A 10,363-nucleotide genomic window follows, 5' to 3' on the forward strand; every position below is an offset into this window, starting at 1 on the left:
TCTAGTGGTACTCATGAAATATAAAAAGTCATTGAGAAGCTTTTCCGAACATCCGAAATATAAAACAAAAAGAGATACAATATTACTGCTTACAAAACCTGATGTTTGCATTAGCGAGATCACACAAATATCTATATAACCAAGCATAGATATTGCAAACCTTTGCTTAGACAGAAACCCAAGAATGTGCAACCCATAATTATTGTTGGGGTCAGCAACAATATTTACTGTTGCTATGTATATTTTTCTATCTCTACCACCCGCATAAAAGACATCTTCTCCAGGGTCCAATGCAATTGCATCAATTATTGTTGGAAACACAATGTTTCTCAACGATTTTTCCCTCGAAAGACTCTAAATCTATGATAAATAGAGAACTAAGAATATTGAGACTCAGAAAAAGGTATATACTGGCATCACTAATTATTTATTGACAGTCACTACAACATTAAGCAAACAAAACTCTGAAACCATTACAAGAATGAATAAAAATATATTAAATTCATAAGAAAATGAATCATCCTTAGCATCTAATTGAAATAAAATGAGTTTGTCATAAAGTCACTTGACTTAATTCTTTATGCTAGACATCAAACAAAGTGGTCAAGTTCATTAGCAGCTGGTTCTTTAACATTACCAAAAACAACAAGCAATTACTTAATCATCAATAAATTGGGAAGCTACAAGGCAAACCTTACAAGTTCTATCTTCTGAAGCAGAAACAACAATAGCATTAGCTCCGCCGTATCCAATCACAACATCAGTCACCTTCAAAGAATGCTCAGAGAAACTATACTCATAAGTTTATCTTGCTTTTCCCCTCTTTCAGTAAACTTTCGAATGTTAACCCTCAAAAAAAAAAAAGCCTAGACAAGTGAAAAAACATATGAAGCAAATAATACATTATAAACGACGAAACTCCAACAGATCCATCCTCTGAGCCAGTAAGAAGTGTTTGATCATCATTGAATAACAAGCAAGTAACCCTCCTATATTAAACCTGCCACTTCTTAAGTAGCTTACCAGTTGCAACCTATAAATAAAAATCAAACATAGAACATTTACTGGTCAAATAGAATGAGCTATCTAAAAAAAACTTAATGACAAAGAAAAACTTGGTATAAACCTGCCACAAGTATATGTCACCGGATGAATCTCCTCTGGCTATAAAAGTTCCCACACTATTGGAAACATCACTTGACATTACAAAAATTTAATTGATGAAAATCAATAGCTGCAGGATTACACATAAAGTGTGAAAACATGACACACTAACAGTTTTACCAAAGCTATGTTTTCTAACAAGCAATCAGGACCGGCTAGAAGGTACTGAGAAACACAAGATCAATTAAGGAGAAAAGCGCTACCAACCGAGATCTTTTTTATTTTGAGACTCGAACCCAAGTCCTTTTGTTAAGTGAGGATGAGGCCCGACTTTAACCTAGTTTGATAGTTCTTTCAAACAATATTGAGGAGCCAACATAACGACTCTTCTTAAAGTTGGTTTTACAGCTTGTTTGGATGGTTGTTACCAGTTGTATTGTATCGTTTAGTTAGTCTAAATATAATATTTATTTTGATTGTTACTTAAATTTTTCTGTACGATATCGTTAAATCCTTTGTTAGGTAACAAAGAAAACTACCATTTTATGTAATGAACAATTTGGTATGATCATGTTGGTACCTTTTTTTGCATTCTCTCTATATTTATTATTTATCAATATTATTATTCATTTATCTTACCTTTTTATAGTAGAATTATCCTATGCCCTGCTTTTCTTTTAGCTTTATTCTTCAAATTGTTGGTGTGTGAGCGGAGCTGAGAAAGTTGGATTGTTCTTTGGAAGGAGAAGAAAAAAGACAGAGAAGAGAGGTAGAAAGCAGGGGCTTATCTAGAAATAATTTTACTCTGGTGAGGATCGGTAAATGTCATCCATAAATAATGATCATTTTGCCCTCAATAATATGCTTAATTATGGTTGCGCCCTTGGTCGTCCCTAAACTGTCTTTTCTATATGGTAGAAAAATATAACCGTATTGGTGGAGGTCAAATTCGAATAGTTGTATCAGCTCAATAAGGTAAAAAAAACAATTAGTCATGAGAAACTAATAGCGTCAAACTTTGAACTCACTTGAAAAAAAAATGTCACAATGATACAAAAGGTGTTTTGGAGGGAGTAAATAGTTGAGTATCTCAAAGTAGCAAAATAATAACAATCACTTTACAATCCAGTTCTTGATAAAATAGAGTTGAATTCAAGAACTTCAAGTACTTGTTCACATTCAAAGGGCCAAAGATTTACTAAATGATTGGATCAATGATATCACATTCGTAGTTTATATTTCAAATTTTGATGAAAGGTACTAAATTTAACTAAAAAAAGAACAAAGTTGGCAGTTCAACCTATTTTGAAACAAGAGGCGGTTATAGCAAGATTACCATGCATGAGATGTTGACATCATTTGTTGCAAGAAGAAGATTCTTGCCTCACAAATTTGAAAATGACGTTGCCACAAAAGTGTTTTTTCTTGTCCATTGTCACATGATCATAGAATTTACCATGTTTGACATTCTTATCATTCCACTTTTTCTATGTGTCAGTGATCCACAAATATAAAATTCATCTCCACAAGTGTCCTTACTACAATTGTCTTGAAAACCTGCAACAACTAAGTGAATGAAATAAAAACATTACATTCAAATTGGATAAATAGCAGCTAAATAAAATAATCAACTTCAACACTAAATTGAATGGATTTTTTTTTAACTATAGATGGACAATGGGTAGATAAAATTGATAAAATAAAACAAACCCTTTGTATAGAAATTCAGAGTGTACAGATGGCAAATTTGTTGAACAAATTTTGCTTAGGATAATCAAAGCAATTATCGTTAGAGAGAACTAATTATTTTCGCAACACTAATAATGAAGAGGACTACCAACATGGGTTGTGGTGCAGCGGATGGGGTAGCTCCACCCTTAATCAGAGGTCGAGGGTTCGACCCTAGACATGGAGAAAACTCTGTTGGGAGCGCTAACCCCCGAATGGGGCCCTACCCGTCGTGAATCCAAATTAGTCGGGATCCAATACGAGTACTGAACATCGAATGAAAACCCCAAAAAAAGAAGAGGATTATGGCTTAACTTAAAAAAATTTAGTAAGCTCAAGTTTAATTTTAACAGGTTTTCTCATTTTGTAGTCCATCTCTTTGGCTAACTTCTAATACTTTTAACTTCAAACATAGATTCTAAGAATATACACTGAGAATGTTGTTGTTATTGTTGTAGCTTTTTGCACCAAGTCAATTGACTAAGAATCTTCATGAAGCTCAAAAAATAAAATAATTCAGATATCTACACCTGAAGAGTAGATAGAAGTTCATACTTTGAAAATCCGAGGAACAAAATAATCTGAAAATCTAAACAGCAACTCAAGAAGAGCACTCGTTAGTCCCATATATTACCAGGTTGAGCACCAACCTTGTGAGATCCTGTATTCATGCCTCATATTCTAAAGCTAGATTAAATACATAGTTACATACAAGTCTTTTTGTGCTTATACGTCAATGCTGGACATATAAACTGTAGTTCACACATGAATATGCACCAAATTAGATAAAACATTCATCATTAGGAACTACTACGTTATACAGTTCAATAGCAAACCACATCAATAATTAACTTTATAATATAACAACAAATAAAATACTCAGTGCATTTTCACAAATTTTATTATGAACGTAACAACAACAAATATTAATATACATCAATGTTGTTTTATTGCAAATATAACAATCTTAAATTTATGATAGAATAATATTTTTTTGGGTTTATGAAATTGAAAATCAACAGAAGATTGGGGTAAAATTGACCGAAAAAAATTTCTGAAAGAACTTACTCTACCACTACTTTGATGTTGATGAACGATTATACGTGCATTTGGCATGCGGTAAGGCATTGCATATCGCATGCCCTTTTATCGGCAAGAAGAATTGCTCTTTGGCTCACAACAGCTCCAAAACATACTATACCAACCTTATGCTATATCTGAGAAAAGAAGTCAATCTTAAGAGCATAATTATAATTATCATAAGAACAAACATATCTGCAATTAAAATTCGTCAAAGCTGAATAAACGAAATGACAATAGACACTATAAAAGTGGCATACTTATCCATGACATGCAGTTATGTATTGCCAAGATAGCGTATGTGCTTCCACCGGGACAGTTAAGCTAGATCTGCTATTGCAAAACATGAATGTAATTGTAAACAATACCTTTTTACATACAACCTGACGAAAAAAAAAATCTAGTTGTATGGTTATGGAAAAGCAAAGCAGTACCCAAAAGTCTTTGTTTTCATCTATAATTGTAAGGGTCACAAGTTGTAATATTACTTTCTGAACAACTGCGGAGTTGATTTGTGTTCCAATGAAGATAATTCGATTATTGAACAACACAGTAGAAAGATCCAATATGCCCCTGGTGTGATGACGGCAGGCATGACGAATGGATTGCTGAACCCCATTGTTTCTTCGATAACACCATATTTGTTCCCATGAATTTGAAAAGAGCAGTTGTTATTTCTAGAAAAATGTTTCCATTAAAATAAGATAAAAATAAGACAAAACATAAGTCTACTAAATTATCACACGTTCTACTCACAATAAAATCTACAATAAACTATACTTTGATGAATATTTAGAATTTATCGTTGAAAACTGAAATTAATTATCTATTTTCATAGAAGAGCCGAATCCATAGAGTCAGAATTTCATCGAATATCTAACGTGCATAATAAGAGCTGAAACTTAACAAATCAGTCATCCAAATCAAAAGAATATCATGAAAAAAGTAAGAAACACAGATTAAGAAAAGTTGAATTAGCTTTGTGTAAAATCCAATAAGTATAAAGGCCAAGCTCACAGATTAAGAAAGAAACACAACAACATCAAGACTTGTGGTCTCATCTGGAACTAACGATAATTAATCTATATCGATGGAGAGAGGAAAGATTTTTCTTTTGAAATGAGTGAGATGAAGTTTGAAAATGCTTCTAGTGTTCTATAACTATGGTCAATGTGTACAAAGCCACGTATAAAACAAAACTTTTAAGATAGTTAATGTGCTTAATTTACAATTTTAACCTTACATATTGAGTTTAATTTTAATGTTGCCATTGATTGTCCCAATGGTCACATTTCTATATAGTAGAAAATTTATTATGTAGAACCTACCACATCATCTCACTTCCCCTTCATTTGATTCTCTCTAATTGGTTATTTTCTTCTTTTCTTTCATTTTTTTTCCATCAAACTTTAAAACTAATTTTATTCTATTATATACGGACCATAATTTTTAAAATTATCTTTTGTTAATCCATCAATGACTATATAATTTTGAAGTTATCATATAAATTTTTTTATTTATTTTTTAAAAATAATTATGTTAAAAAATGCACCCAAAAGATTTTTTTGAATTTTTTTCTTACCTAAAAGTCATTCAATTTTACATTTATTGCTCAACATTAATTTTTATTTGTCCATTTAAAATCCATTCAACGTTGACTAAATTAACTAACAAGATAAATTTCAATGAATTTTAAAATATTTATCCTGAAAATAATATTACACTTTAAGATAACACAAAACTTGTTGCGGTGTGCAGTATACATTTGCCTGCCTCAATTTTTCGTATAATAATTTGACCGCACTACCATCAATTTTGTAGAAAATATGATTTGACTATTTTTTTCTTTACTAATATTCCCATTTTTATGGTAAATTTCCTAAATACCTTTTAAAAATAAAAAAAATATTTTGTGATAATTTTAAAGATAGATACCTTTTTGTGATAAAAGAATTGTATATAAATTTTAAAGTTTGATGGTTTTATGCAAGAAAAAAAAAGATAAGAAAGTAATTTTTATGTGATAAACTCAGATTTGGATGTTCTTCGATAAAATTAGTATGTTTGCCTGATAAAGTTAAATTTAGATAATCATCAATAAAATGTATCCAAATGTTCCTCAATATAACTATCTAATTTGTAGTTCTTTCGATTTCACTTCAATATTTTTCAAATTATAACAATAAAAATAAAATTATTAGAAGTAAAGATCGATTAATCATCAAAATACCAGCATAATTCCACCATAGCTTTTGAAAAATATAATTGGTTTGTTTAACTGCTTGAAATATTGTTCAATTGTTAGATAGCTGACTAAGGAAAGTGGCAGAGAAAAGTGAAAGGACATAAATTCACCTCTCAACTTGTTCGATTTTTTTAAAAAGACATCTAAATTATATAGGCGACCTATTACCCCATGAAGTCAATTTTAACAATAACAAATACACACTTTTTACTTTAGCTGTATTCTCATGTTAGGAGTGTTGGATTCAAAATCGAGAGGGCGTCATGCGGAAGCTTAAAGTTTGCAAACCATGAGATGATAAATCAGATGATAAAGAATACAATACTTAAAAGCATTAGATTATTATATGTTTTGGCCAGTCAGCCTACATATTATAAAACCTAATATTGAAAAACATTAAACCTATTAGGAGAAATCTCCCCCTAAACAAAAACTCTTTAATGACTACATTGTGGAGTCTCTTGTGTTATGGTATGAGAAAGGGGTCTTCTGTTTATAGATGTTCAAAGCCTTTCCTCCAAGAAAGAGGTTAGCCAAATTTGGGAAAAAATTATATTTTTCTTTCAGAGAAAGTAAAAGTAATTATGGTAACTTTTATTTTCCTTCTAAGAAAAATAAAACTTAAATATAGTAAGAAAATCAGGGCAAAAACCCTAACAAATTTCCTCTTTTTGGCTTGATTTTCTTCAAAATATTCTTGATCTTCCTTCTTCTTGTGCATGATCTTCATTCTTCATATATATTCTTCATATATCACTGCTGTTTGACATGCTTTAAAAATTGAAGCTTTTTGGGTTAAAAATATATAAGCCCTTTCGGGTTAAAAATATTGGAGCCTTTTATAGGGTTAAAAGTAAGCTTTCTTTTCAAATATGTAATAGCAGAATTATTGAAAATATGATTGACAATCGTCTCCACATGTAGTTTTTGGACATATATCTTCATTATCATCAAATTTGTTGCAACTTTGTTCTGAACATGTCCTCAATTTGAACCATCGGATTATTGAACCATAGACTCTGATACCACTTGTTGGGTTCGAAATCGAGAGGGCGTCATGCGGAAGCTTAAAGTTTGCAAACCATGAGATGATAAATCAGACGACAAAGAACACAATACTTAAAAGCATTAAATTATTATATGTTTTGGCCAATCGGCCTACATATTATAAAACCTAATATTAAAAAACATTAAACCTATTAGGAGAAATCTCCCCCTAAACAAAGACTCTTTAATAACTACATTGTGGAGTCTCTTGTGTTATGGTATGAGAAGGGGGTCTTCTATTTATAGATGTCCAAAACCTTTCGTCCAAGAAATAGGTTAGCCAAATATGAAAAAGAATTATATTTTCTTTCAGGAAAAGTAAAAGTAATTATGGTAACTTTTATTTTCCTTCTAAGAAAAAATAAAACTTAAATATAGTAAGAAAATCAGGGCAAAAACCCTAATAAGGAGCATGTGTCTCACCTTCTATTTATCACTTTTTTCTACCCGTTTGATAAAGGATCGGAGAAAAACTCATTTTTTTTTTATATTTTAACCCATTTCACTTTCCGTTCTCTTTTCTTTCTCCAAAAAATCTCACCATTCCGGTGAATTCCACAACCCATTTCACTCTCCCCTCTTTTTTTATTTTACTGCTTGTGTTTTTCAATTCAAGCTTTTTGATTTGTGTATTTTGAAAATGTATTTTTTATTTCTTCACTTCTCCGGCATAGTTATATGTTTTAATTTTTTATCGCATTTTAGAAGTGGAAAGTGACGTTAATTTTTTAGCATAATGAATTTTAGTTAAGAATTTGTTTCGTTTATATTTCAAGTTTTCTTTTGTTTTTCTCCAATTTTGGTGCTCATATATACACTCTGTTTTCAATTTTGATTGTGTTTAAGTTAGGCATTTGCACTGCCTTTTTTTTTCGCTTGTTGTTTTGTTTGAAGTAGATATTGAGATCAAGTTGTAGTTGAAAATTGATGGATTCTTTCTTTCTTCTTGTTTGGAGAAGATGAGTTGCTGTCAATGGAGGTTTTGGGATTATTAATGGAAGTTTTGAGGCTGCAGAGAGAAGAAAAAATTTTGTATTGATAATGCAATGTGGCAACTTTATATTGGTTTGGGGGTATAATTTAATGTCATGTGGCAGTTTTATACTGATTTGGGGGTAGAATTTAACCTTCCAGGCGCCCCTTAACCGTTGACACTACACTTACTCTGAAAATGCATCAAAGTGGTGTATTTATTGTAGTTGAAATTAGTTTCGTGGGGTAATAGGTCGCCCGTATAGTTTAAGTATCTTTTTGAAAAATCAGACAAGTTGAGAGATATCTTTATATCTTTTCTCTAGAGAAAAATTAAAGACATAGATCTTTGATTGCTTGAAAGTGTGATTTACTCGGATTCATTTATCAATAAAAAGTTGTATAGGGGCGCAAAATAACAATATTAATGTGTGAATACTCTCCTGGGATGTTATTAACCAGGTCCAATAAGCTTTTTGAAAGAAATTACAAAAATGTAATACTACAATAACAACAATATACTTAGTGTATTCTCACATAGTGGGTCTGGAGTGGGTAAAGTATATTCAGTCCATATCACTACCTCCGATGAAGTAGAGAGGTCGTTTCCGATAGACCCTGACTTAGGACAAAAAAGATAAGATAGTAAACAAAGCCATAATAAAACATGAAATACGATGAAATAATAGAAGTAAGACACCAACAGAGTAGTATTATACACTATCTAACTGAAAACACCTACCTCTCCTAAACCCTTTGAACAAGAAACTCCAACCTACGTGCATAACCCTATAACTACTAGCATGACTACAACAAAACAATCCTATCTAATAGCTACGAATCACTCGTATGAACTAACCTAATTCACATCCTTCATACCTTCCTCATCCATACCTTTCTATCAGGTTCATGTCCTTAGTAAGTTATAAATGTTCCATGTCATGTCTAATCACATCCCTCCAGTATTTTTTTAGCCTACTTCTACCCCGCCTGAAATCGTCCATATTCAACCTCTCACACCTATGAACTGGATATTTGTGCCCCTCCTCTTCATATGTCCAAACCATCTTAACCTTACTTTCCACATCTCGTCTTGCATCGAAGTCCCTCTTACCTTCTCCCGAATAGTCTCATTCCTAACCTATCTTCCCTAGTAATTCCACACATCCAATACAACATTCTCATTTTCGCCACCTTCAATTTGACTGACCAATACTTCGCTTTGTACAACATGATCAGATGGACTGCCACTCTATAGAATTTGACTTTAAGCTTTGGAGGCACCTTCTTATCACACAGAACTCCAGAGGCGAGCCTCCATTTCATCCACCCTTCCGCAATATAGTGAGTGACATCCTAACCAATCTCTACATTCCCCTAAATCATAGACCCAAGATACTTAAAACTATCCCTCTTACAAATAACTTGAGAATCTATGTTCACTACTACATCGTCTCGATACATCAAATCACTGAACTTGCATTTCAAGTACTCTGTCATGGTTCTGCTCAACCTAAACACTTTAGACACTAGGATTTATCTCGAAACCTCTCATTTATCATTGAAAACAAACTATTGCATTTTGTAAAACTGGTCCCCTTTCATCATTTTGTATTTACTAATCATTTTAAATTATTTTTTCTTGTTTTAGAATCCTTTCATCCCATAGTATTTGTTATATTTTGTTTCTTGAAAGTCAATTTGACTATTTTTTGAAACTAAATTAATGAAATCAATTAAAAATTTTATAATTAAAATTTAAATATTCAAAAACTATGTGAAAAGTACTTCAAGTGGCAATTTTCTCATTGCATTTGATGCAAAAAGATTTATTTTAAATTATTTGTTAAAATTCACATAATTTAACTTCCGATAAACGAAATGTGATAATAAATTTGAGAGTATGTATACGGTCATTAATCTCTTGTATAGTAATTTAAAAAAAAATATTTAAAAATTATTAAAATGTGCAATTTAAAATTGTTTAAATATAATTATTAATAAAATTAGTTAATTAGAGTTTATAAAATAACAAATATAAGTAACATTTGCAAGTTATCAAATTGGCATAACACAAGGACTCACGAGCCAAGACTGCAACATTAATGTGTAACTCTCTTGAATTATTGTTAAATAGGGTTGACACGTTGAACTATATGATTTCTATAATGTGTCGATGTCCATCGT

At 31.3% G+C, this 10,363-nt stretch overlaps 1 long non-coding RNA gene across 1 annotated transcript; it reads right to left on the bottom strand.

Annotated features, from left to right (window-relative positions):
- Positions 1-635: 635 nt before the first annotated feature.
- Positions 636-5,075, bottom strand: LOC107861068. The gene is made up of 4 exons (XR_001671726.2): positions 4,347-5,075; positions 4,173-4,242; positions 3,901-4,049; positions 636-2,670 (listed from the first exon to the last, which is right to left on the bottom strand). It is a non-coding gene; the product is annotated as an uncharacterized LOC107861068 (long non-coding RNA).
- Positions 5,076-10,363: the final 5,288 nt, after the last annotated feature.

The sequence above is a fragment of the Capsicum annuum genome, chromosome 3 (assembly GCF_002878395.1).
Source record: "Capsicum annuum cultivar UCD-10X-F1 chromosome 3, UCD10Xv1.1, whole genome shotgun sequence".
Taxonomy (NCBI): domain Eukaryota; kingdom Viridiplantae; phylum Streptophyta; class Magnoliopsida; order Solanales; family Solanaceae; genus Capsicum; species Capsicum annuum.